We start from the raw sequence: 25,206 nt of genomic DNA on the forward strand, positions 1-25,206 counted from the left end.
AAAACGTTCCCCTCACTGGCCACGCCGTGGGAGGAGCGTAAGTCTCAGGATGGAAGTGACAGTTACTCGCACCGGTTCCTAGTTTGTAAGGAAGCTGAGGGGGAGTCTTTCATGTCCACAATGCCTCAGTTCTTCGTAGAGCATTTAGAGGACAAGTTTGGGGAGGTGCAGGGCTTGTCCAAAATGCGCTCTGATGAAAATGGCATCCTCTGCCCAGTTATGAAGGTTACTTGCTTGTGACAACTTGGGGGATGTTTCCATTACCATCACAACCCATAAGAGCTTAAATATGGTCCAGGGAGTTAAATACCATAGGGACCTTCTTTTGCAGTCTGATGACCAGCTGCACCCCAATTTAGAGTGTCGAGGTGTTCATTTCGTCTGGAGCGTTCATCGGGGTCCAAAGGATAATCAGATTGCTACTGGTGCCTTCATCTTGGCCTTCGAGGGTGATACATTACCAGAGAAGGTGAAGGTGATGGTCAACCATTGTGATGTCAAGCCTTATATCACTCCCCTGATGTGGTGCTTTAAGTGCTGGAAATTCGGCCATAAGTCTTCCTGCTGTACTTCCAGCCTCACATGTCGAGATTGCGGAAGCCCATCACATCCCAATATTCCGTGTGCCCCGCCTCCCATCTGTGTCAACTGCAGAGAGCATCATTCACCTTGCTCGCCAGACTGCAGGATCATACAGAGAGAGAAAAAATCATGGAATATAAGACCCTGGACCGACTGACCTATACTGAGGCTAAGAGGAAATATGACCAACTACATCTTGTTCGAATGACATCTTCATATGCTGCTGCTACAACAACCGTGTTAGCCCCATCAGCTCAGCGAATTCCAGCCCAATCGCCGAGCTGTGTAACTCCACATGCCTCCTTTCCTATGGGGTGCACTACCCACCCTGTTGCTCCTGCACAGCCTACCTCAGGAGCAACACCCCACCACCTATCGCGGACGTCTGTCCCTGCTTCTAAGCCGGAGAACTGTCCAACTTCTTCGGCTTCACTCGCCCGCAAGGGGCCCCTTGGGTCCCTCCATTCCCATGTTTCCACAAGCGGGAAGGATGATGCCCAACAGTCGCATAAGTTCCCACAGGCAGCTGGTCGTAGGGCTTCGTGATCCTCCTCCATCCCGAAGACTGAATTGGTGAAACAGCGAGAGAAATCCAAGAAAAAGACCTCTAAGCCCAAGGTACTTGCGGTGGCGGCCTCCCCCCCCCCTCCACTCAAAACCTTCAAGCTCTGCGTCTGGGGTGGAGATTCTGACGTCCGCTGAGGACCTACATCTCGCCGGTCCCTCAGACACGATGGAAAGTACTTGCACAGGTGCTCAATTGGTGGCAGCAGATGACGTAGTGGCGTAATCTGCCTCCCCAGTCCCTTCACGACTTTCTCGGCCATGGACAATGTCATCCTCCAGTGGAACTGCAGCAGTTTTTCCACCATATCGCTGAACTCCGACAACTTCTCAGCCTTAACCCTTTCCTCGGCATTGCTCTTCAAGAAACTTGGTTTCCAGTGATGCGAACCCCTGCTCTCTGTGGCTATCAGGGTTATTATAGGAACCGGGCAACTTATGAAAGGGTATCTGGTGGTGTCTGCATCTATGTCCATCACTCTCTTCACAACGAGTCTGTCCCTCTACAAACACCTTTAGAGGCTGTCACTGTTCGGGTGTGGATGCCTAAGGCTGTTACTGTCTGCAGTCTGTATCTTCCACTGGATGCTGATGTCTCGCAGCATGTCCTGGCTGCGCTGATAGCCCAACTGTCGCCACCTTTTCTATTACTGGGCGACTTCAATGCCCATAACCCTCTGTGGGGTGGAACAGTGGCAACAGACCGAGGCAGCACCATCGAGCATGTATTGGCACTGATTGACCTTTCCCTTTTAAATGATGGTGCCTTCACACATTTCAGTGTGGCGCATGGCGCATTGACCTTTCGATCTGCAGCCCTAGCCTTTAACTGTCTGTCCACTGGAGTGTGCATGACAACTTTTGTGGTAGTGACCACTTTCCGATCTTTCTGTCACTGCCACAGCGTCACTCTGCTGGGCACCCTTGCCGATGGGCTATGAATAGGTACTTGTTCTTTTCCATTGCCACTATTGAGCCTCTTGCCAATGACGCCCTTTATGCGGCGGTTCACTTGGTCACCACTGGCATCGTTTTGCCGCAGAATCTACCGTTCCCTGTTCTTCTGGGTCCCCTTGGCGGAGGACTGTGCCTTGGTGGTCGCCTGAGATCTCGGAGGCGATTAACGATCGCTGGCGGGCGCTCCAGCTTCACAAGCCACACTCCTCTTAAGAACACCTCATCACCTTTAAACCGCTCTGTGTGCGGGCCCTCTGCAATATTCGCCAACACAAGCAGGATTGCTGGGAACGGTATGTCTCCACCATTCGCCTCCATATTTCTCCATCACAATTTTGGGCCAAGATTTGGGGACTCTATGCCTATCGGACCCCTGTCAGCATCCCTACACTCTCACTCAATGGAGCAGTATGTACTGACTCTGACATAATTGCAAAACCGCTTAACAGAGCATTTTGCTCTGAGTTACACTTCTGCAACTTACCCTGAAAGAGTGGTTGGAATGTTGGAGGCATTCATTTCACAAGCGCCACCCTGGATCCTAAAATATTCCTTTCAGTGAGTGGGAATTCCAAAGTGCCCTACCTGCTTGTCCTGATATGGCTCCTGGGCCAGATCGCATCCATTGTCAGACGCTCAAACACCTCTCGGCGGCCTGCCAGCGACACCTTGACCTTTAGAACCTTATTTGGGTCGAGAGTGAGTTCCCCTCGCAACGGCGGGAAAGCATCGTAATCCCCGTTTTGAAACATGGCAAGAACCCTCTGGAGGAGGACAGCTATCGCCCTATTAGACTCACCAACGTTCTTTGCAAGTTGCTCGAACGCATGGTGAGCCGGCGGTTGAGTTGGGTACTAGCGTCTTGGGGCCTTCTGGCTCCATCTCAGGGTGGGTTCCGTAAAGGCCGCTCTGCCGCCGATAATCTGGTGTGCCTAGAGTCTGCCTTCTGCACGGCCTTTGCCCGCCGTCAGAACCTCGTCGCAGTCTTTTTTTACATGCGGAAGGCATACGATAGGACATGGCGACATCACATCCTCTTTACTCTTCATGGTTGTTGTCTTCGGTGTCCACTGCCGATTTTCATACGAAATTTTCTGTCGCATCGTACCTTCCGCGTGCAAGTTGCAGCCTCGAATAGTTGCCTCCAAGTTCAGGAGAACAATGTACCGCAGGGATCTGTCTTAAGTGTCTGCCTCTTTTTAATTGCAATTAATGGGCACACTGCGGCGGTGGGAACGTCTCAGCTTCCTTGTATGCTGACGACTTATTCCTCTACTATAGCTCCATTGGCATTGCAGCTGCTGAAAGTCAGCTGTAGGGCACTATCTGCAAGGCGCAGTCTTGGGTTGTAGCGCATTGCTTCCAATATTCGGCTGCCAAGACCTGCGTTATGTATTTCTGCCAGTGACGCATTGTTCACCCTGAGCCACGGATTTATCTTGACGGCGAACCTCTCGCTGTGGTGGAGTCACATAGGTTTTTGGGTGTGGTTTTGATGCCCGGTTCACTTGGCTGCCTCATATTTGGCAGCTTAAATGGATGTGTTGACAGCATCTAAATGCTCTGCAATGCTTGAGCCACAACAGGTGGGGCACCGACCGATCTTCCCTCTTACGGCTCTACCAGGCATTCATCCAGTCTCGTCTGGATTATGGGAGCCTGGCTTATGGCTCAGCATCCCCATCTGTGTTGCGGGTGCTGGACCCGATCCTACACAGCGGAATACGACTTGCCACTGCTGCCTTCCGGACCAGCAAGGTGGACAGCATACTTGTGGAGGCACGTGTCCCTCCACTGCGGTTAAGACGCCAACATTTACTGGCCGCTTATGCTGCCCATGTTTGTAGCTTGCCCAGGTATCCAAATTATCGTCTCCTGTTCCCACAGTCAGTCGTCCATCTCCCAGAAAGTCGACCCCAGTCGGGTTGTAAGATCGCCGTCCGCGTCCGAGAGCTTCTCTCCGGGCTTATGGTTTTCCCTGTCCCACCTCCTTTCCGGGCTGCTCTGAGTACACCCCTGTGGTGTGTGCCTCGCCCTTGCCTCTAGCTTGACTTGGCACAGGGCCCGAAGGACTTAGTACCTCCGGAAACCTGCAGCCGCCGCTTTTATTCCATCCTCGCCATTTATCAGGGCTCTGGCGTTGTTTACACTGACGGTTCGATGGTTGATGATCGTGTTGGTATGTTTTAACTCTAGGGGACCATTCCGAACAACGTTCATTGCCAGCTGGCTGCAGCGTTTTCACTGCTGAGCTGGTCGCCCTCTTTCGTGCCCTAGAGTATATTCGCTCCTGCTCAGGTGAGTCCTTCATTATCTGTAGCGACTCCCAGAGCAGTTTACGAGCAATCAACCAGTGCTTCCCTCGCTCTCGTGATGGCTGTCCAGGAGTCCCTGCATACTCTTGCCCGTTGCGGCCGATCTGTGGTCTTTATGTGGACCCCTGGCCATGTTGGGATACCTGGCAATGAAAATGTTGACCGCCTGGCGAAATCGGCCACCAGTAAACCATCTCTGGAGATTGGCCTCCCGGCGACTGATTTGTGGGCAATCTTACGCTGCAAAATTTTCGATTTATGGGACACTGAATGGCGCAACCTGCCTGTGCCAAACAAACTCCGTCCTATCAAGAAGACGACGGCGGACATCAATGCGGGACCCTCGCAATGAGTCTGTTGTCCTCTGCCGGCTGCACATTGGGCACACTCGGCTGACGCACGGCCACTTATTGCGCCGTGAGGAACCCCTCTATTTCGCTGCGGCTCCGTTTTGTCTGTGGTCCACATTTTGTTGGTGTCGCCTTTTAGCTGTGCTCAGGCAGACGTTAGCGCTGCCAGATACGCTCCCTGCCCTTTTAACAGATGACTCTGCGTTTTATGTGGGTAGGGGGCTTTTATCGCTTAATGTAAGTGTTTGTCTTTTTGAGTTGATTCTGGCCTATGGCCTACGATTGTAGCCTGATTTTTTAATGTGTTTCTCGGTGGTTGGCTTTTCCTTTTTTGTCTCTATGGTCGGCCAAGCACCGTCACACTTTGTGTGATTTTATTTCGTCTTGTCTGGACTTTGTGTAAGTTTCTCTTGTCCTGTGTCGTCTGTCTTTTTCCATTGTCCGTTTTTATTCTTTGTAAGTGGTTTTAAGTTTTGGAACAAGGACCGATGACCATAGCAGTCTGGTACCTTTATTCCCCCAAAACCAACCAACCAACCAACCTTAATTCTCTGCGTTGCTTGAGCCACACCAGCTGGGGGCTGATCAGTCTACCCTATTACGGATCTACCAGGCGATAATTCAGTCCTGTCTGGACTATGGGATCCTGGCTTATGGTTCAGCATCCCCTTCTGTGTTGTGGGTGCTGGACCCCATCCTTCACAGCGTGATGCGAGTTGCCACTGGAGCTTTCCGGACCAGCCCTGTGAACAGCATACTTGTGGAGGCAGGAGTCCCTCCACTGCGGTTACGGCACCAACGTTTACTGGCTGCATGTGCTGAACATCTTTGTAGGTCACCTGGGCATCCCAATTATCATCTCCTATTTCCTCAGTCTGTCGTCCATCTCCTGGAAAGTCGGCCTCAGTCGGGTTGTACGATCGCAGTTCGCGTCAGAGAGCTTCTCTCCAGGCTTGGGGTTTTCCCTCTTCCAGCTGTTTTCCAGGCCCTTCTGCGTACACCCCTGTGGTGTGTGCCCCACCCATGCCTTCGGCTCGAATTGGTCCCTCCTGAAGCCTTCTACCACCACTTTCATTCCATCCATGCCATGTATCAGAGCTCTGGCGTTGTCTACACTTACGGTTCGATGGTTGCTGGTCGTGTCGGTTATGCTCTCACTCTAGGGGACCATTACGAACAACACTCATTGCCGGCTGGCTGCAGCGTTTTCACTGGTGAGCTGGTCGCCATCTCTTGTGCCCCACAGTATATCCACTCCTGCTCAGGTGAGTCCTTGGTTATCTGTAGTGACTCCCTGAGCGGTTTACGAGCTATCGGCCAGTGTTTCCCTCGCTCTCCTCTGGTGATGACTATCGAGGAGTCCTTCCATAGTCTTGCCTGTCGCCACTCTGTGGTCTTTGTGTGGACCCCTGGTCATGTTGGCATCCCTGGCAATGAACGTGTTGACATGCTGTCCAAACAGGCTGTCGGTGCACCAGCCTTATCGATAGGGCTTTCGGAGAGTGACCTCAGGGAAGTTTTGTGGCAGAATGTATTTCGCACCTGGGGTGAAGAATGACGCACCCTGCCTTCACCAAACAAACTTCAGGGCATCAAGGAGGCTACTGGTGCGTGGCACTCCTCCTTGCGGGTCTCTCGCAAGGAGTCTGTTGTCCTCTGCTGGCTGCACATTGGACACACCCGGATGACGCATAGCCACTTATTGTGCTGTGAGGACACACCTCTATGTCGCTGCTGATTCGTTTTGATGGTGGTCCACATTTTGTTGCCCTGTCCCGTTTTAGCTGTACTCAGGCAGACGTTTGCGCTGCCTGATTCGCTTGCTGCCATTTTAACAAATGACACTGCCATCTCAGGCTTAGTTTTGCGTTTTATTCAGGCAGGGGCTTATCACTTTGTCGTTTTTTTGTTTTGAGTCTCTCCTTTGGCCTACGATTTTAGACTGGGTTATTTTTGTAGTGTGTTTGTAGATGGTTGGCTTTTCCCTTTTTGTCTCTATGGTCGGCCAACCACTGTCACACTCTGTGTGATTTTACTTCCTTTTGTCTGGTCTCTGTCTGAGTCTTTCTTGTCCTGTGTCGTCTGTTGTCATCTCCATTGTTCATTTTTATTCTGTGTGGGTGTTTGAAGTTTTGGAAAAGGGACTGATGACCGTAGCAGTCTGGTCCCTTCAGTCCCACAAACCAACCAACCAACCAACGAGCAGCAGCAGACTAGCACTGACCGACGGTTCCTTGCCTCCAGAGGGGCACTGTGGATGTTAGGCAGCGAACGCGCCCTACTACACTGGCCAGTCAGGGGGACCAGTGAGTCAGAAGAGAAATTTCAGAGTTGATACGACAGCTTGAGAGACTAAGAAGAGGAACAAGGTTGGTCATCACCTAGTATTCAAACTGGTCCCACGTGCTCCACATATAACAAAGATCGAGAGGGAAATGTGGTGCCATCATGGCTACAGTGAAGCTGCTGAACTGACTACACAAATAAAGGAAAATGCCCTGCACACATCCTCTCTCACTAATCAGTGTGACACACTATGTGATCGAGAGTATCCGAACACCTGGCTGAAAATGACTGAAGAGTTCGTGGCGCCCTCTATCTGTAATGCTGGAATTCAGTATGGTGGTGGCTAGCACTTAGCCTTAAAGACAGCTTCTACTCTTTCAGGCATACGTCCAATTAGGTGCTGGAACTTTCTTGGGGAATGGCAGCCCATTCTTCACGGAGGGCTGCACTGAGAAGAGGTATCGATATCGGTCGGTGAGGCCAGGCACGAAGTCGGCCTTCCAAACCATCCCAGAGGTGTTCTGTAGGCTTCAGGTCAGGACTCTGTGCAGGCCAGTCCATTACAGGGATGTTATTGTCGTGTAACCACTCCGCTACAGGCCTTGCGTTATGCAGAGGTGCTCGATCGTGTTGAAAGATGTAATCGCCATCCCCGAATTGCTCTTCAACAGTGGGAAGCAAGAAGGTGCTTAAACATCATTGAGGCCTGTGCTGTGATAGTGCCACTCAAAACAACGAGGGGTGCCTGCCCCCTCGATGAAAGAAACAACCACACAGTAACACCACCGCCTCCGAATTTTACTGTTGGCACTACAGACGCTGGCAGATGACGTTCACCAGGCATTTGCCATACCCACACCCTGCCATCACATCGCACGATGTCTGATGATTATTGAGGTTGCTGATGTTGAGTACCTGGCAGTAGGTTGCAGCACAATGCACCTAATATGGAAAAAGTATATTTTTGGGGTGTCCGGATACTTTTGATCGCATAGTGTTTTTACATAAAAACTCATCTAGCCGCATAGGTATTAGAAGAGAGTGATGGAAAGTACTTTCGTTACAAAAAAAAGTAAATAAGTAAAACATATAAGGCGTGTAAAGTGAATGAGAATGAAGTGCATGTCTTTCAACGTCAAAGGGAAATGGGACGCTCCTACTGTACGTCACCTCAAATAACGACAAGTCCATTGCGGTATGGACCGTCGAATTATAGGCACGCAGGACACAGGGAAGATAGATATGCCAGTCATCGTGCCTGGAATGAACGAAATAAATTTAAAGGTTTGCAACAGTCTTGTGCACGCAATCGGTTCTCCCGTTGGTCTGCATACAAAGAGACTCGTCTGTAACTGGCGTATTCGCCGCACTTGGCATAATCGTTTCTTTAAATCTGAGGCAGATATGGTACTCTGATCTTTAACTATGTTATCAGGTACCCCACTGTTTAATAACGCATGTGCCACGGCACTCGCCAGTTAGTCTGGCATCGATACGATGGCCAAAACTCGAGATAAATGATCGACGATCGTGATAAAATACCTATTCCCTGCAGGTGTTGTATTAAATGGCCCTGAGGACATCCATCCCCAACATATAAAACACTCTGGACGCATCTGGTCGTCTTTGAAATGAAACTTCGCGATGCCAAATGTCGGCCCTTTGCACGCGTGGCACACAGTTCTTAACATACTGCTCCATCTCCTGCTTTCTGTTGCTCCACTAAAACTGCTCTGCTACACGTCTATCCGTCGCACGTAGCTCTTCGTTACCTGACAACAAATGATCACGAGCGTGCTGAAAAACTCCCGTCTCAGAAATAGCTGGAACCACCACAGGCGGTCTACACACCGTCTTTCTACACAACAGACCAACGTGAATAAAAGAAAGAGTGGCCGTAACTGAAATATGTGGCACTCCTAATCTTTTGCCTGTGCCCGCTACCATCTTTACATGCCCCCCCCCCCCCCCTAACGTCAACAACAACGCTAATCAACGACTTAATGCATCTATGTCTGCATGTGATCTCGCTGACTTATTAATTACTGAGCTTAAGTATCCACTGATGAATTCACTGAGATTAAGTATCCACAAAATTAATATGGTAGACGCATCTTTGAAACCAAGCAACCACTTAAATAAGGCGTAGTCTGTCGCGACCTTAATCTTCCTACCATACAGGTAGAATCGAAAATACATACTACGTTATATGACCGCCAGCATGTCATTTTTAGTCATTGAGTGGCTACGCTGTTACTGCAAAATTTGATAGTTACCTCCATTCTACCAAAGCTATCCACACTAACCGGAATCATCCTGTGAATGTCACGCACAAGTCCAAAACTCCAGCGGGCTACACAATGTGATCCATCCAACTCTTGACTGCTTGAGAGCGGCTCAATCACATATAATGTTTCTCTCTACAAATCAGTATCGACTGAAAGCCGCACTAGCTTCCACATACCCGCTGGTATTTTGTCCTGCTATTCAATCTATACTGAAAACGTACACAGTTCATTTGGCGTCGCCCCATGATAAGTGAACCGTGCGCCATTGCCTTAGTTGCAATTGTTTCTCCCAATTGAAACCAAGTTCAACTGAATTCTACTATGTGTTGCCAAAAATCAATCTTTGTCAAGTGCAAAACGATACTGTTTTATTCTCAACATGAGGACGAAAGTATTTGAAATATTATGTAAATATAAACTATGTCAAAAAGTTAAACACATAAACTATTGCAATTAACTATGGTTGCAGCCCACAGTACCTTCAAAACCTCTTGAACTTGTGTCATGTGATGTCATAGGGCCATTACCAGATTTAAATATGTAACAGCATTTTATGGCGTTTTCTCGAAGTTTCTACGACTGTATCCTTTACGATCTACTAACGCGAAACCTATGTTAAGTAAACTGGTAAAAGACTACGTTCCAAATGTAGGCAAACCCACTGCTATATTGACCGATAATGCTTCGTATTATGCTAGTGAAACCTGGCATGAATGTGTGGATAATTTAAATATAAGACACATCTGAGTATGTCGTTACCATGCCGAGGATCACCTGTGGAGCGAGTATTCCGGGGCTTCAATAGGTTTCTTACAACATATAAAGAGAAAAAGCAGTATAGGTGGATATAATACGTAGTTGTGTTTACTGATAAGTACATTTCTGTCTATTAGTGGATCAGTTATTCTCGGTAACTTCTTAATTCATCACCAGGATGCTTCCTTGTGGAACGTTATTTCTACAGGACTACACTGGGTGGATGAATGAGGCAATTCGTTACAGATATTTTCAAACACACCTACGTATTATGTCCATCTATACCTACCACAACAAGATAAGTAATTTATATGAGCACCTTAAGTAAAACACATTTATTGTAGGAGATCAAGATTTGCCTTAGATGTAAGTTAGTTTTAAGTTAATTGAGCCATGAACGGCCACAGCCGAAAGAGCTGACAAATAAATATTATAGTAGAGACGTGCTAAGTGCCACCTGCTATCACTAGTTTTAAGTATAGCAAAGCACTCTCCTCTTAAAAGAAATAAATTAAAATGATCATTCAGACGAGAATGATTGCTCGTAGGTTAAAAAAAAATTGATTAAGGTCGCTTACTCTAGTGAGGTAAACGTTATGTTATGCATAAGGAGTGTGTGACAACAAATTTTATGAGACCACCTATGAAATGCAGCAGGCAAAAAAAAGCAGCAGCTTAGCATATAAGAATCAAGTAAGTCAATAACGATCCAGGTAGCAGGAAGGAAGTGCGCTACTCAATTATTTTATTACAATACGGAGAAAACGGTATATTCGTATAACAATTTTACGACACAGTGCAGCTGAAATACTTACAAAGATCATTTATAAATAAACTAATTTAGTACTAGAAATATCTACACTCCTGGAAATGGAAAAAAGAACACATTGACACCGGTGCGTCAGGCCCACCATACTTGCTCCGGACACTGCGAGAGGGCTGTACAAGCGATGATCACACGCACGGCACGGCGGACACACCAGGAACCGTGGTGTTGGCCGACGAATGGCGCTAGCTGCGCAGCATTTGTGCACCGCCGCCGTCAGTGTCAGCCAGTTTGCCGTGGCATACGGAGCTCCATCGCAGTCTTTAACACTGGTAGCATGCCGCGACAGCGTGGACGTGAACCGTATGTGCAGTTGACGGACTTTGAGCGAGGGCGTATAGTGGGCATGCGGGAGGCCGGGTGGACGTACCGCCAAATTGCTCAACACGTGGGGCGTGAGGTCTCCACAGTACATCGATGTCGCCAGTGGTCAGCGGAAGGTGCACGTGCCCGTCGACCTGGGACCGGACCGCAGCGACGCACGGATGCACGCCAAGACCGTAGGATCCTACGCAGTGCCGTAGGGGACCGCACCGCCACTTCCCAGCAAATTAGGGATACTGTTGCTCCTGGGCTATCGGCGAGGACCATTCGCAACCGTCTCCATGAAGCTGGGCTACGGTCTTGCACACCGTTAGGCCGTCTTCCGCTCACGCCTCAACATCGTGCAGCCCGCCTCCAGTGGTGTCGCGACAGGCGTGAATGGAGGGACGAATGGAGACGTGTCGTCTTCAGCGATGAGAGTCGCTTCTGCCTTGGTGCCAATGATGGTCGTATGCGTGTTTGGCGCCGTGCAGGTGAGCGCCACAATCAGGACTGCATACGACCGAGGCACACAGGGCCAACACCCGGCATCATGGTGTGGGGAGCGATCTCCTACACTGGCCGTACACCACTGGTGATCGTCGAGGGGACACTGAATAGTGCACGGTACATCCAAACCGTCATCGAACCCATCGTTCTACCATTCCTAGACCGGCAAGGGAACTTGCTGTTCCAACAGGACAATGCACGTCCGCATGTATCCCGTGCCACCCAACGTGCTCTAGAAGGTGTAAGTCAACTACCCTGGCCAGCAAGATCTCCGGATCTGTCCCCCATTGAGCATGTTTGGGACTGGATGAAGCGTCGTCTCACGCGGTCTGCACGTCCAGCACGAACGCTTGTCCAACTGAGGCGCCAGGTGGAAATGGCATGGCAAGCCGTTCCACAGGACTACATCCAGCATCTCTACGATCGTCTCCATGGGAGAATAGCAGCCTGCATTGCTGCGAAAGGTGGATATACACTGTACTAGTGCCGACATTGTGCATGCTCTGTTGCCTGTGTCTATGTGCCTGTGGTTCTGTCAGTGTGATCATGTGATGTATCTGACCCCAGGAATGTGTCAATAAAGTTTCCCCTTCCTGGGACAATGAATTCACGGTGTTCTTATTTCAATTTCCAGGAGTGTATCTGTCCATTTCAGATTTTCACTCAATATTGTTTTATGTCACCAGCATTTGGTTAGTTGAGAACTATTATACTTAGTAGGTGATGTGTGTAAGATTGGGTGTGGTCACGAGGCTTATGAAGTATGTCTTGGAATGTGAAGTGACCTAGTTTTTGTTACGATGTGTTGCTTGGTATGGAGGTAGGTATAGATACGACGTGTAGACTTGCAGTTTCAGCAAATCGACAACCATATGGGCGATGGATTTTACGGAGAAAATTATGACAGTCATGATAATAGTGCAGATACTGATATTTCTAAAGCCACAGTGGTCAGGAGGAGGTATTTCTAATACTTTGCTTATTGTCTGATGTCATATTGGCGATACGATCGTAATGTTTAATTGTAGTTACCCTGATAAGTACATGGATTGTTTTCTAGGACGATTCTGCCTGACGTGCAGGTGCGTGACAGAGATAGCCAGTGACTGAAACGAATTGAAATTTACGGCTTACACCAGAAGCCATCACTTAACCACCCGAACTGGACAGGCTGGGGTGCCAACATGCAGCTGACCTAACCGTGTCGCCCTCTAGGTGGATGAATAGCGAACTACCATTCAGTTCCTACTGGGTAACCTTCATAGTCGCGTGTGTTCGGTGTGTGCTCTGTGTAAATCTGAAAAGATTCAGTATGGGCGAGTGTGTGCGCTGGGCAGTTACTCCTCCCCATGTAAATTGAGCTGTTGACTGCTTGTACCGCCATTCTACGTATTTCCCATCTTTATTTGGTTGAGGGAACATCGGTTGTTGGGTGTGCATGTAATGGTGAAAAACAGCTGGAGGAGAGGTTTGCTGGTTCTCTATTTATTAGAAGCACTTACGATTATAAGTATAAAACTTTAGTTGAATTCATAAAGTGCAAGGATTATATGTAATCTGTTGTATCACTGACATTGGTATCCGTTAAAAATATGAGTGGAACAACCTTCCCCTATTATCAAGTATTCATGTAAAGATCTTCACAGACGAGATGACTTTCTAGTCACTCAGTGGACTGCAGCATGTCTCACATGGCTTCGCTTCAGTTTCAGACGACACTGAAACTACTGTATCGATTTAATTATACTATTTGTTATGAAAAACTAAGGTGATAATAATTTATGGTAAGCTCTTCATATCATACGTCATTAACACTGTGTCTTCAAATCTCTTCACTCCATAAAAGTCTTTTGTGTTTTCCTCTAACCAGTATCCTTACCATCCTACCTTATCCAGTAGAGAAGTGAATTTTACGAGCTGGTTGCATGATTGGTACATACAGGCTATACGAATGGATAGTCGTGACACATTGCGGAGAATAAGCATAGCCCGTCGACAACCAAATTGCGAGTTCAATTAAGATTTGTTATGTGCAATTGCACGGCAGGGAACACCAAGCTTCCCAGTTTCCCTAATGGTAGTTTGAACACGAACTGTTCATCACGTAAACGAAGCCACATTGACTATGTCTTCAAACTAACGACGTAATAGAGAGAAAATAAAAGAGAAAAGAGTAACTATTGTAAAATGAAAAGAATAACAAGATTTCGAACAAAGTGTAAACCTAAAGTGCCTTGGAAGCACAAACTACGAACAAGAGACACGCTTTTCGTCAGGCCTTGTAGGCACACAGACTAAATATTTCTTTGTAAATAATTTTTAGACATGATATGTATACTAAATGTTAACTGTACTTTGTAGTAATAATGCACACGTATGTGCTGGACACGTGTGAACCGACTATAGACAAGTAATTAATGGACACGTATAAAAGTGGTGCGTGTGAACCTTAACATGACGACCAAATAAATGTGAGCACGAATTAACAATAACGTGTGAACTGAAAAGGTGATAACTCCAAGGACACGTGTGAAATACCGCGTGTGAAGTAAAGTTATAAGTACTTGTACCACGAAACCGCGATGTAGAAAGCCGAAGAGTGAAAGTGAATAAGTGTTGTACTTACCACAAACGGTACTGTACGCCTTTCCACGGACACATTCTTCGAAACAGCTGCGGGAGTCGTCGCATCTGGCTGCTTCCGTAATCCAGAGTCGATGAAAAACTGTGTAAAAACTCACACCACAGCTAGTAGACACCAAACGCTCTGCTTCTCGCAGAATACTGCTGCTAGCGTTGTGGAACTCTCAAGTTATTATCACGTGATTGTGACCAACGGACGTAACACTGTGTACGCTGAGCGCTCAACAATCAATTTTTCTTTGCACAACGAGCGCGGATGCCAAATGTGTTTGAAATGCATTCAAAATAAAATATGATAAAGCAATGTACCTTGTGAAATTATAAAGACACTAATCGGAAGAGTCTTAAGCTCGATTTTGACAATTGCCGAATTTATTGACCAGGCAGAGTAATGACGAAAACGTGTCGAACCAAATAAAGCCATAAAAATAGATAAATATGAGAACTAAGCGTTCCTAAGAGAATGAGATCCTATGTACATAAACAATTGTTATCCTTACCTAATCCAATTTTCTTTTAGACTAAGTTATTAGTAAGTAAGCACATTCTAATATAGATTTTTTTTCTGTATTTTTAATGTACGAAACCTTAAATGGAAGCACGGACATGTGTCAAGTGAAATAGAGACCGCCACCATACGGCTCAACATGTTGCAGAACCAGTCTTCCAGTTCCTGACCCACGACGTAATTCCAACGCAACGTCACACCCCAACAACTACTCCAACTTTCACAGTGGAGGAAAAGTAGGGCATCACTTTCACTGTGGAAGTGTAATCAATTTCCCCACTCAAGTGCAGTGCTATCATTTATACCCGAAGTTCTACCACACCCAGTGCAACTCATACCTACCCAAGGGTAGTGAAACATTTTTTTTCCAGGTCATGAAAGCCACAAATAAGTAAAGTGCTACGTATTTACTGCAAGAAATCTTCGACGAAACAAGGACAAAAATATTCCTGTAATATGTCATTGTAAAACAAGAATGTCAATTTTTTTGTAACATATTTCTTCCACGTGTGCACACAGCACCCAGACTTCCTGCGAAGTCAAGTAATTTATTCCTTTGTTATTTTTTAATATTTATTATGCCATGTGTAATGCATCTATGTATGTGTATCTTTATCTTAATTTCTTTTACCGAAAAATGAACATTTGTTATCCTTGTACAACACATTAGAAAGAGCACAGTTCAATTGTCATGTAGTTACCCTACGGACAAGTTACTATCAATTTAGGTCGTACGAATATACTTACCTGATACTCTGTATGTTAACCACTTTGCCTGATGTAGTGTGTAAAATCTATTGTAAATAATTTTTGCAAGTAATACTAACTTGTTTCACGAAAGCAATAATATCACGACTACGCGTGAGTCGCGATGATCCTGACGGAGTCATCGCTCCTCACGCGGGAAGGAATGTGATATTATTGGATTACAGACATTTTTGCATATGAGAAAAGGACAGCCATCGAGCTGTAGTTTGTAATGATACTAAGCATGACAACACGAGAGTAATGAAACGAAATCTGTTTATAACGTGCGCCTATACCAAGACGCGCGGCCAGCGTTTAAAAGGTACACTATGACTCGCTGGGCGCAGATATTTAAAATCATTGCCGCAGCGCTTGATAGCAAGAAGCTGCGAAACAGAAGAAAGAACAATTTATCATTTGTTAGGAAAATTCTAGAGTCTTTATAGTTAGTTGTACTTCTGGTCGCCGATATGTTAACATGTACTTCATTACTTCTGATGTTTGGTCGCCGACTTGTTAAGACGTGTTGTGTAGTACCGCTACTAGTTATATTTCACTTAGTGTGAAAAACCACGTTATCACCAAGAAACAAAACGGTCTTGTAAACCTTGTGACGATAAAAAATACTTACGCGCACGCCAGGACATTTAATTTTTACAAAATATCACACATACAAAAGCAGCGATTGTTGGACTGCTCCATGTAAGAGAAAAACATAAAAATGTAAGTTTTGTATTCATTGTAAATTTGTTAATGTTTATAGTTTAACGCCTTTCTTCTTTGAGAATATATTGATGCTTCACTGTACAGAAAATCTATGCTTATTCTTTTCTTTAAATTAACCATAAATAATGTTTATGTTTAAATGAACTTTGTTACAGGTTCGCTCTTTATCACGGTGTCTCGATTGTATTTGGGAGACCATTAATGTGTTCAAATTCCGATCTGACAACTTTTTTTTTTACAAAATTTCACTGTTTTGCATTCATTTCCAATTTTTATTTTATTATTGAAATTGGTCCCTTATGTAATTTCATTGAAGAGTCTGATTGCGTGAAAGCAATCCGGGTTAAGATGTCATTTGAGAAACTATTTTCATGCAATCAATCTGTACGTCTCCTAATCACAATCGAGAACCGACGCATCGTCGATCATTCATTAATTTTTCTCTCTTTCCAAGTCGTACCAAAAAACGGCCAATGGGAACTGCCGTGAGTACGCAATCTAGTGTTAAAGGTTGCATTCCTTATCTTGTCGGCAAACATTGCCATAAATTATCATCATCAATGTTATATTTGGTTAAATGTGAAAAGCAAAAAAACCTTTTAACGCTAGAAGATGCAACGTACAAAAGCGAACAAAATGAGATTTTTTAAAAAAAAAAGAAAAGAAAAAAAAAGTGGTCAGCGCGACGGAACGTCATACCTAACGGCCCGGGTTCGATTCCCGGCTGGGTCGGAGATTTTTCTCCGCTCAGGGACTGGGTGTTGTGTAGCCCGTGTCATCATCATTTCATCCCCATCGACAGGTAAGTCGCTGAGTTGACGTCACCTCGAAAGACTTCCACCACCAGGCGAACGGTCTACCCGACTGGAGGCCCTAACCACACGGCATTTACATTTTCCATTGATCTAAATTCCATTATCCTTTTTTCGTTTTCATTAATGTTCATCTTATATCTTCCTTTGAAGACACTGTCCATTCCTTTCAACTTACCGACATGTGCGACTGTACTACATGGAAATGAGCTACATTCGACACAACATCGTCGATAACGGATCCCTGACGAACAGGAAACTTTATGACCTTCTCATGACAACAAACCACAGGAATCGTCTCGAAGAAAAACATCCACATACACATTGGAGAATAGTATGGCGGAATGTGCACAGCGACATGTTTCCATCACGCGTCATAGCCGACTGGTATCTAACAGTCAACGATAAAGTAGCAACAAATGAAACGCTACATAAGATAAGCCTTTATCTAACGCCCAACTGTGACGCATGCGGAAGAGTCGATAGACTTATTCATAGGTTTACGTGTGGACATGCAGAAGAAATTACAACATTTCTTCGTCAACGATTGTCGGTGATAGACCGTACGACGCCCAGTGGTGTAAATCTTTTAGAGATCATTCAGCCACAAAAACTGAGATCTCCACGAGGAAAAAACAACGCTGTAACGTGGATCATGGGTCACACAGCATCGTTTTTGGGGAAAGAGACCAGACAGCGAGGTCATCGGTCTCATCGGATTAGGGAAGGACGGGGAAGGAAGTCGGCCGTGCCCTTTGAAAGGAACCATCCCGGCATTTGCCTGGAGCGATTTAGGGAAATCACGGAAAACCTAAATCAGGATGGGCGGACGCCGGATTGAACCGTCGTCATCCCGAATGCGAGTCCAGTGTCTAACCACTGTGCCACCTCGCTCGGTTTGGGGAGATTTCCTCAATTTTACAACAGAATAAATACCGTTCGCACACTTGCGTTGAACGAAACGTTGAACTAACTTTACCGAATTGTCTGTGCAGTCGAGGATATCTCTCTTGGCGTAATATTGTATAAGATTCTTGTAAATTCCTGTAATGGACTAAGAGGTCATATCAGCTCAAGTGGGAAGTAATGAGGAGGTACATCAGCAGCATGTACGGTCTGACAAATAAATGGGAATCAGTCTTCAACGTGCTAAGTCTTGACTTTTTTTGGGAACTGGTGACGAAATTTTTCAATTACTGAAAAGAAGGTAATCATGTCTGGTCGAGAAATGACTGCCTTGAGCTTTGAGAAATGTTCCATGTTATGAACTAGAAGCTGATTTTTCCACAGGATTAACTTTTGCTTTACAGCATCAATATAGTCGGCCATATATGTAAATCATACTCCCCTTGCATTAAAAGACTTGATGAAATCAAATAAGTGGTGACGTCGACCATAAAAGATTTTGTCACTGCTCAATTTTTCCCCTTAACACTTCTTCACCTAATCACATCGTCTTTTGCCTGGTGGTGTAACGACGTTCCAATGAACGTTTTTCGCAGCTCATAATAGTGTGCGATGGTGTATAAGCAGTTTGCATGGCGTTCAAAGAACAGTTCCCATTTAGCGCTGAATGATGTGCTCCACTTTTTCATTTAACAACTGCGTAGACGCAGCGGTGTTCCTAACTCAGACCGTAAATATAATTTAGCGCAGTCGGCGTTGTCGGAAAAATGTGACAAGGCCACTGGCTCTCTCTAGCGGCGTGCGGCTGCTGACTCGCTTTGCATTTCCTGTTCCCCACCGCTCGCCCCTCGGCACCTTTTCTCGTGGCGCTCGGAGTGCTGTTTGGCCAGACCGGCTCTAAATATAACCAACTCACTTTTCTTAAAATATACAGAATTCAATCAGTTTGGTGCGAAAATTGCTTCATAAATAAATTTAACGTTTTCTTTGGCTTACAAGAAATTATAAAAAAGATGTAAGAAATGTTCTCAACTTTAGTTTTAGACATGAGCTGTTAACATATATACTAGGTATCGAAGATTTTCCTCCCATCAGCCTTACCTCAGTCTTCAGCAAGATCCTAGAATCCATCCTCCCCCGACGCATCCACCAACATCTCAGCCAGCACCGCCTCCTTCCCTTTACCCAGTGTGGCTTTCGGCCGTCATTCTCTTCCAATGACCTTCTCGCTCATCTCCTCCCCGAACAGCTTAATTCTCGTCTTACCGCCATCTTCCTCTCCCTTGACCTTGAATGAGTCTATGACCGCGTGTGGCATTCCGGTCTCACTCTTCATACTCCAAACCTTCGCCCTTCCTATTAACTACGTCCGTCTGATCGGCTCCTTTCTTTCCCAACATTCTTCCTACGTCACCATCCACAACACGGATTCCTACACCTTTTTCCCCTCCGTCGGTGTGCCCCAGGGTTCCGTCCTCTCCCCTCTTCTGTACCTCTTGTATACAGCGGACATGCCACCGCCTTCACCCCCCATCCACCTTCTCCAGTACGCCGATGACACCGCCTTCCTTGCCCTTGCCCCCACCTTGCAGCGCTCCCAACACCTTCTCCAATCCCATCTTGACCAGTTCACCACATGGTGCAACCAGTGGTTGCTTAAGGTCAATCCTTCCAAAACCCAGGCGATCAGTGTAGGTAAAACCACCCCTTCCTTCCACCTCCTCGATTTCTAAATTACCATCTATGACCGTCCTATCGCCCTCACCCCCACCGTTAAGTACCTTGGTGTCACCCTCGACCGTTGCCTCTCCTGGACCCCCCATCTCCGGACAATCCAAGCCAAGCCACGCTCCCGACTCCTCAAGCTCCTTTCTGGCCGTACTTGGGGTCTGGACCCCTCCACCATCCTCCATACCTATAAATCCCGCATTCCCCTATCCTTTGCTACGCCCACCCTGCCTGGATCTCCGCTCCCCCTAACTTTTACAAATCCCTTCAGATCCTAGAATGCCATGCTTTTCGCCTCGCCTATCGCATCCGTCTCCCCTCCCCCATGCGGATCCTGTATGACCTTCTTCCCTTCCCCTCCTCCTCCTTTTCCTCGAACGGATGCAGATCCTCTACACCTCCTGTAAACTCGATCCTCCTCACCCGCTGGTCTCTCCCATCCTCTCCCACCCCCATGCGCTGCCACGCCTGTACTTCCACATCCCACCTGCTCTCCATCTCTCCACTGTCCATACCCTCTCCCAAAGTGGCTTCCGCCAGCTCCCCCTCCCTGATGACGCCCTCCTCCCCTCCATCTACCCCTCCTACCAACTTTGATCCTCCCTCCCTCCTCCTGTGTTTTGTTCCTATGGGCACCCTCTCTCCCTTCTCTCCCTCCTCCCTCTCTCCCCCGGGCTTCCCCTACCACCATTCCTCCGCTCCTACTCCCGTCTCCTCTGCTTACCCCTCTCCCTCCCCCTACCCCTTCTTCCCCTCTTGGCTGGTCCCCGGACTTGTACACGCTACATGGACATTCGCGCGCCGGAGATCCTCACACTCCAACGTTCACCGGTGCCGTCGAATCATCAGTGTTTGTGCGCCGTGCCAACGTGTTTCAGTGTAATTTTCGTCGAGTGTGAACGAGGGGCCTCATAATCTTCAGGTTGACAGAAACTGTTCCGTCAGTGGAGGCGCGCCTATTTGGTAAAACATACACACCTTCACCTCCGTGCGACTCCTCGCCTGCCTTGGGTGGGTCTTGCACCTGTCCTAGAGAGAGGAGGCGTGTTTCAGCCCGAATCAATGGAGCGCTCTGTTAGTTCAGAGGCAGGTCTCCGTGCCGGCGCTGACGCACGGCGTGGTAGGAGGTCCACAAATCCTCAGGTGTTGGTGGGGATGTTTTGCACTTTTCCAGAGAATGAGAGGGGGGGGGGGGATCTCTGGAATTGATAGGCCGACTAGAAAGATTGCCAGCTGTGTATCGGTTAGCTTTCGTTAACAAAGTTATGTCTTACCATCTGCGCAAGTTGCTTCGCCATGCTTCTCTAGCATTAAAGGGCTATCGCATTTTTCGATCGCCAGAGCAGCGTACATTTCCAAACATTATCACGAGCAAAAATGTTCTGTTAGCTACATGGAAAGCAACAGTGTTCGTTATAAAACTCTGACAGGAAGTGACGTACTGAAATTGGAACTGAACTTTCACAAATCCATGTAAACATTTCCTTTCATAATGCTATTGTAATGAAGTAAATGTTTAGCTACCAACAGAGGACAAAAAGCGGCGATCTAATTGAACAAAGACGGCAGCGGCTCTTTCAAACCAGCAACCTCATATCGGACGGAAGCGTCCGATTCCACCCGTCGGCTTGGACCCGTGACGTAAGGCTGTTGTGGTGTGTGACGTCACGACGGCGCGGAATTTAGTTTGTGAGAGTGGCGTGTTTGTAGGCATCGTTTTGATGTGATCGATGGTGCTCTCTGGTGATGTGTTTATGTGTTGTGTTGTGTCGTAGATGATGTTTTTGGTTTAGTTTGCGCGTGTGACGTGTTTATAGGTGGCGTATTGTTGCGGTCGCTGGTTCTCGCTGGTGGTGTGTTTATGGGTAGCGTGTTATGTGGCGTATGGGGTTCATTTGCGTGCTAGCATTGCACGTGTGTGGTGTCGGTAGTGACTGTACTTTCAGCGGAATATTTTTCAGTGAGTTAACGATTTTGGTTTTGTTATGTCGACGTTATTGTAGTTTATTTCTGTTCGTCGTGTGTGAATTTTGGTAAATTGCTTTGTTTATGTATTTGGTAGCTGTGGATATGACTGACAACGTCAGCAGTTTTCGGTTGTCGGCGATGATGGGTGACAGTGCGTTGTCTCCAACAAAATTTCTTCAACTATTCGGATTTTTGGATGAAGTGGTGAAGTGTTCAGTGCGTCGTGAAGAAATGACGCTTAATAAAGTTCCAGCGTCTCGGGCCAGGGACGGTTAAATGTGGAGATGTCGTAAGGATAACAGGTCAAGGGAAGTGTTCGATTTCAATTTTGATTTTCTAGGTGTCTTTTTATGGCAGTATTAAGTGTGGTGTGGCGAAAGTTTTGAGATTTATCGTGTTGTATCGGTAGTTGCTGTTGACCTATATAGGTCAAGGGAAGTGTTCGATTCCATTTTTGTTGTTTTGTTGTGTTTTTTGAGGTGGTAATGATTGTGGATGTTTTTGTAGTTTTGGGTTTTATGATTTGTAATCGGTAGTTTCTGTTGACCTATGTAACTCAAGGGAAGTGTTCGATTCTAGTGGATATTGTTTTTAGTTGATTTTGGGAAGGTTGTAGTCTATTTTTTAGCGTTTTTGTCGTTTGGTTTAGTGGCGTGTGTTTATAATTAGTTTGGCCCCACCCAAAAACCCCCAATCCCCCCCCCCCTCCCCCCCTCCGCTTGTCCCGTTAGTTTCATTATATTTTTGGAGGAATATGTGTTTGATGGTTTTTCGATCTATTTTTGTGTTTGCTGTCATGTGTACCAAATGACGTCATAATCGCGATATGGGAGTTGTCGTTTCTGCCATATTGGTGACGTCATTGGTCAAAGCAGACAGGTGGAATCGGACGTTTCTGATAACCATGAGTTATTATCACTTGAGGTGTAACTAAAGATTGTAACATTGCGGTTTTCAGCCCAGGAAAGTCGTTGCACGTGGAAATCGCAACTAATCTTGTCCTTTAGTTTCATTATATTTTTGGAGGAATATGTGTTTGATGGTTTTTCGATCTATTTTTGTGTTTGCTGTCATGTGTACCAAATGACGTCATAATCGCGATATGGGAGTTGTCGTTTCTGCCATATTGGTGACGTCATTGGTCAAAGCAGACAGGTGGAATCGGACGTTTCTGATAACCATGAGTTATTATCACTTGAGGTGTAACTAAAGATTGTAACATTGCGGTTTTCAGCCCAGGAAAGTCGTTGCACGTGGAAATCGCAACTAATCTTGTCCTTTAAACAGCGGTTTACGAGTTCTAGTCACTATTGGCCTAGTAATAGGAATCAAAGACACCTACCTCTACGCTAGCTATGTGGTAACATGCTGTCCTTTAAAGAAGCGTGTGTTCTAGTTTGTGATTACAGTCTCGCTGACTGCAACGTTTTTATCCCTTCTGTGAAATAGCTACAAGCAGCCAGGCCAAACAACGACAAGGAAAACGCAAGAAAATACTTCTGGCTCAAAGTTCAGTGGTGAAAAACTTACAATGCTGCACAACAGGTACTGTCTCTTTCCGTTGCTGATAAGCAAATTTTGGGTTTCTAGGAATACATAACTTTATTTATGAAATACTACATTTGCATACCTCTTGAGTATGATACAGCATACCAATTAAACACAGACCCAATCGAAATCTAAGTGAGTAGTATTTTACTAATTCGGTCCGATAGAGGCACGCTTGTGTACAGATACTCAGCTTTATTAAAACAGACTTTCGTCGTAAGGGTATCATGGGTAGTTTTATTTCATTTCTTATAATACAGTGCACAATTTTCGTTGGGTTTCTTTTAGTGTTGTTAAACAAATACTAAACATGAGAGAGAAAGTAATCATCAACGATATAGGCGAATCCTTTGATGTTATCTGTAACAGTCTGACAATGCACATGCAGTTCATTGATTACATGGATGTAGAAAACTTGTTCTGAGTTAAAGCTGTCAAACAAGGTTTGAAGAAGAACAAAATGCCACTACCAGACGACAGCTAATGTAGAAAATACTTTTCTGACTATTTTGGCACGATGCGCTCTCCCCATCCATAATACAAAAGCTTCAAGATGTATCAGCTGCCTGGCTGTCTATTAAACCTGAAAAGAACAAATGTCGCAGAAGTTAGCCCTTTTTTCCACATGCAACTATTTTGGGTTGAGAAGTGAAGGGAATTATGTTCAAAGTTCCATTAGATTGATAACTTCAGCAGACAGCAGAATTACGTTCGAAAAACGTAGCAGTAAATGTATTTGAACTCGCGACGTTTCGTCTACGGTGCTCCACACTTACCGTTACACTACCCACTGAACCGTAGCTACTGAAGCTCCATAAGTCAACAACAATACCTCCAGAACTTCGGCATTCCATAGTGTTGTGAGAAAAAGCATATGACCAGATGTAGACTTCTGAGAGACAGACAGTTACTGCTTTTCTTTTGCACTGCACGACGTTTTCAACAAACAAATAGCGCAATAGACTAGCTCAAGTGGAAAGGAACACTTTCTATTTAAATTTTTGCATCCTACACTGTTGGCAGTTCTGTGTACGCGGCAGTTACGTGATTTTATTTCGGTGATTACAAAATATAGATGAATCCATGGACTGGTTAGCCGAGGCAGCTAGTTCATGGTGATTCGGTCAACCAAGTAAATGAATGTACTGAACATGCTGCAAACCACTACAGGGAGCCTGTGTCTCAGAATTCTCATCCAGTGTGGCGCAACGGCGTTACAATAGAAAAATGAGCCACAGGGAAGAGGATTTGGTGGTCTGTAGGATTGCTGATAGATTCATGTACTCATGATCCAGGATCGATTCCAACTTATGCCGATGGTTTTTGATAGGGAGAGACAGATTCTATTCTCTTCTGGCTACGCCAAGTGAAGAAGGTATAATGGCATTGTGGTCTGAAATTCACATTAAACATGATATTCCTTCGCTACCAAGTATAAGTTACGCTGAACCACAATAAAGTCAGGAGTGGCGACATGTAGAAACTCTATCACCAGTAACCTGTCTTATACTAGTTATTTATTTCTAGTGACGAAACAAACGCTATGTAGTGTCACAGGACACATATTCCATCTTTTATTTGAGCTTCTGTATGTCGATAAAATTGGTTCTGAACTGGAAATGCAACTCAGACCGCCCTTAACGCGGAATTTGATCCCTTCGTGACAGTACAGCTCGACTACAATTAGTTGTTTGTTCAAAACTGCAGATTCCTCAAGATCTCCACAGACTGCGCATGAATGGGTTCGAATCCTGGCCCGGCACTAAAGTTTTCATTATGCATTATCAAACTCTAGGATGAGAACACCTATCTGCTGGTGGATAATAATTTTTATTTTTAATGTATTTCCATTCGTTGTCAACACTAACGATATCTGACGCTTT

The sequence above is a fragment of the Schistocerca piceifrons genome, unplaced genomic scaffold (assembly GCF_021461385.2).
Source record: "Schistocerca piceifrons isolate TAMUIC-IGC-003096 unplaced genomic scaffold, iqSchPice1.1 HiC_scaffold_2341, whole genome shotgun sequence".
NCBI classification, from domain to species: domain Eukaryota; kingdom Metazoa; phylum Arthropoda; class Insecta; order Orthoptera; family Acrididae; genus Schistocerca; species Schistocerca piceifrons.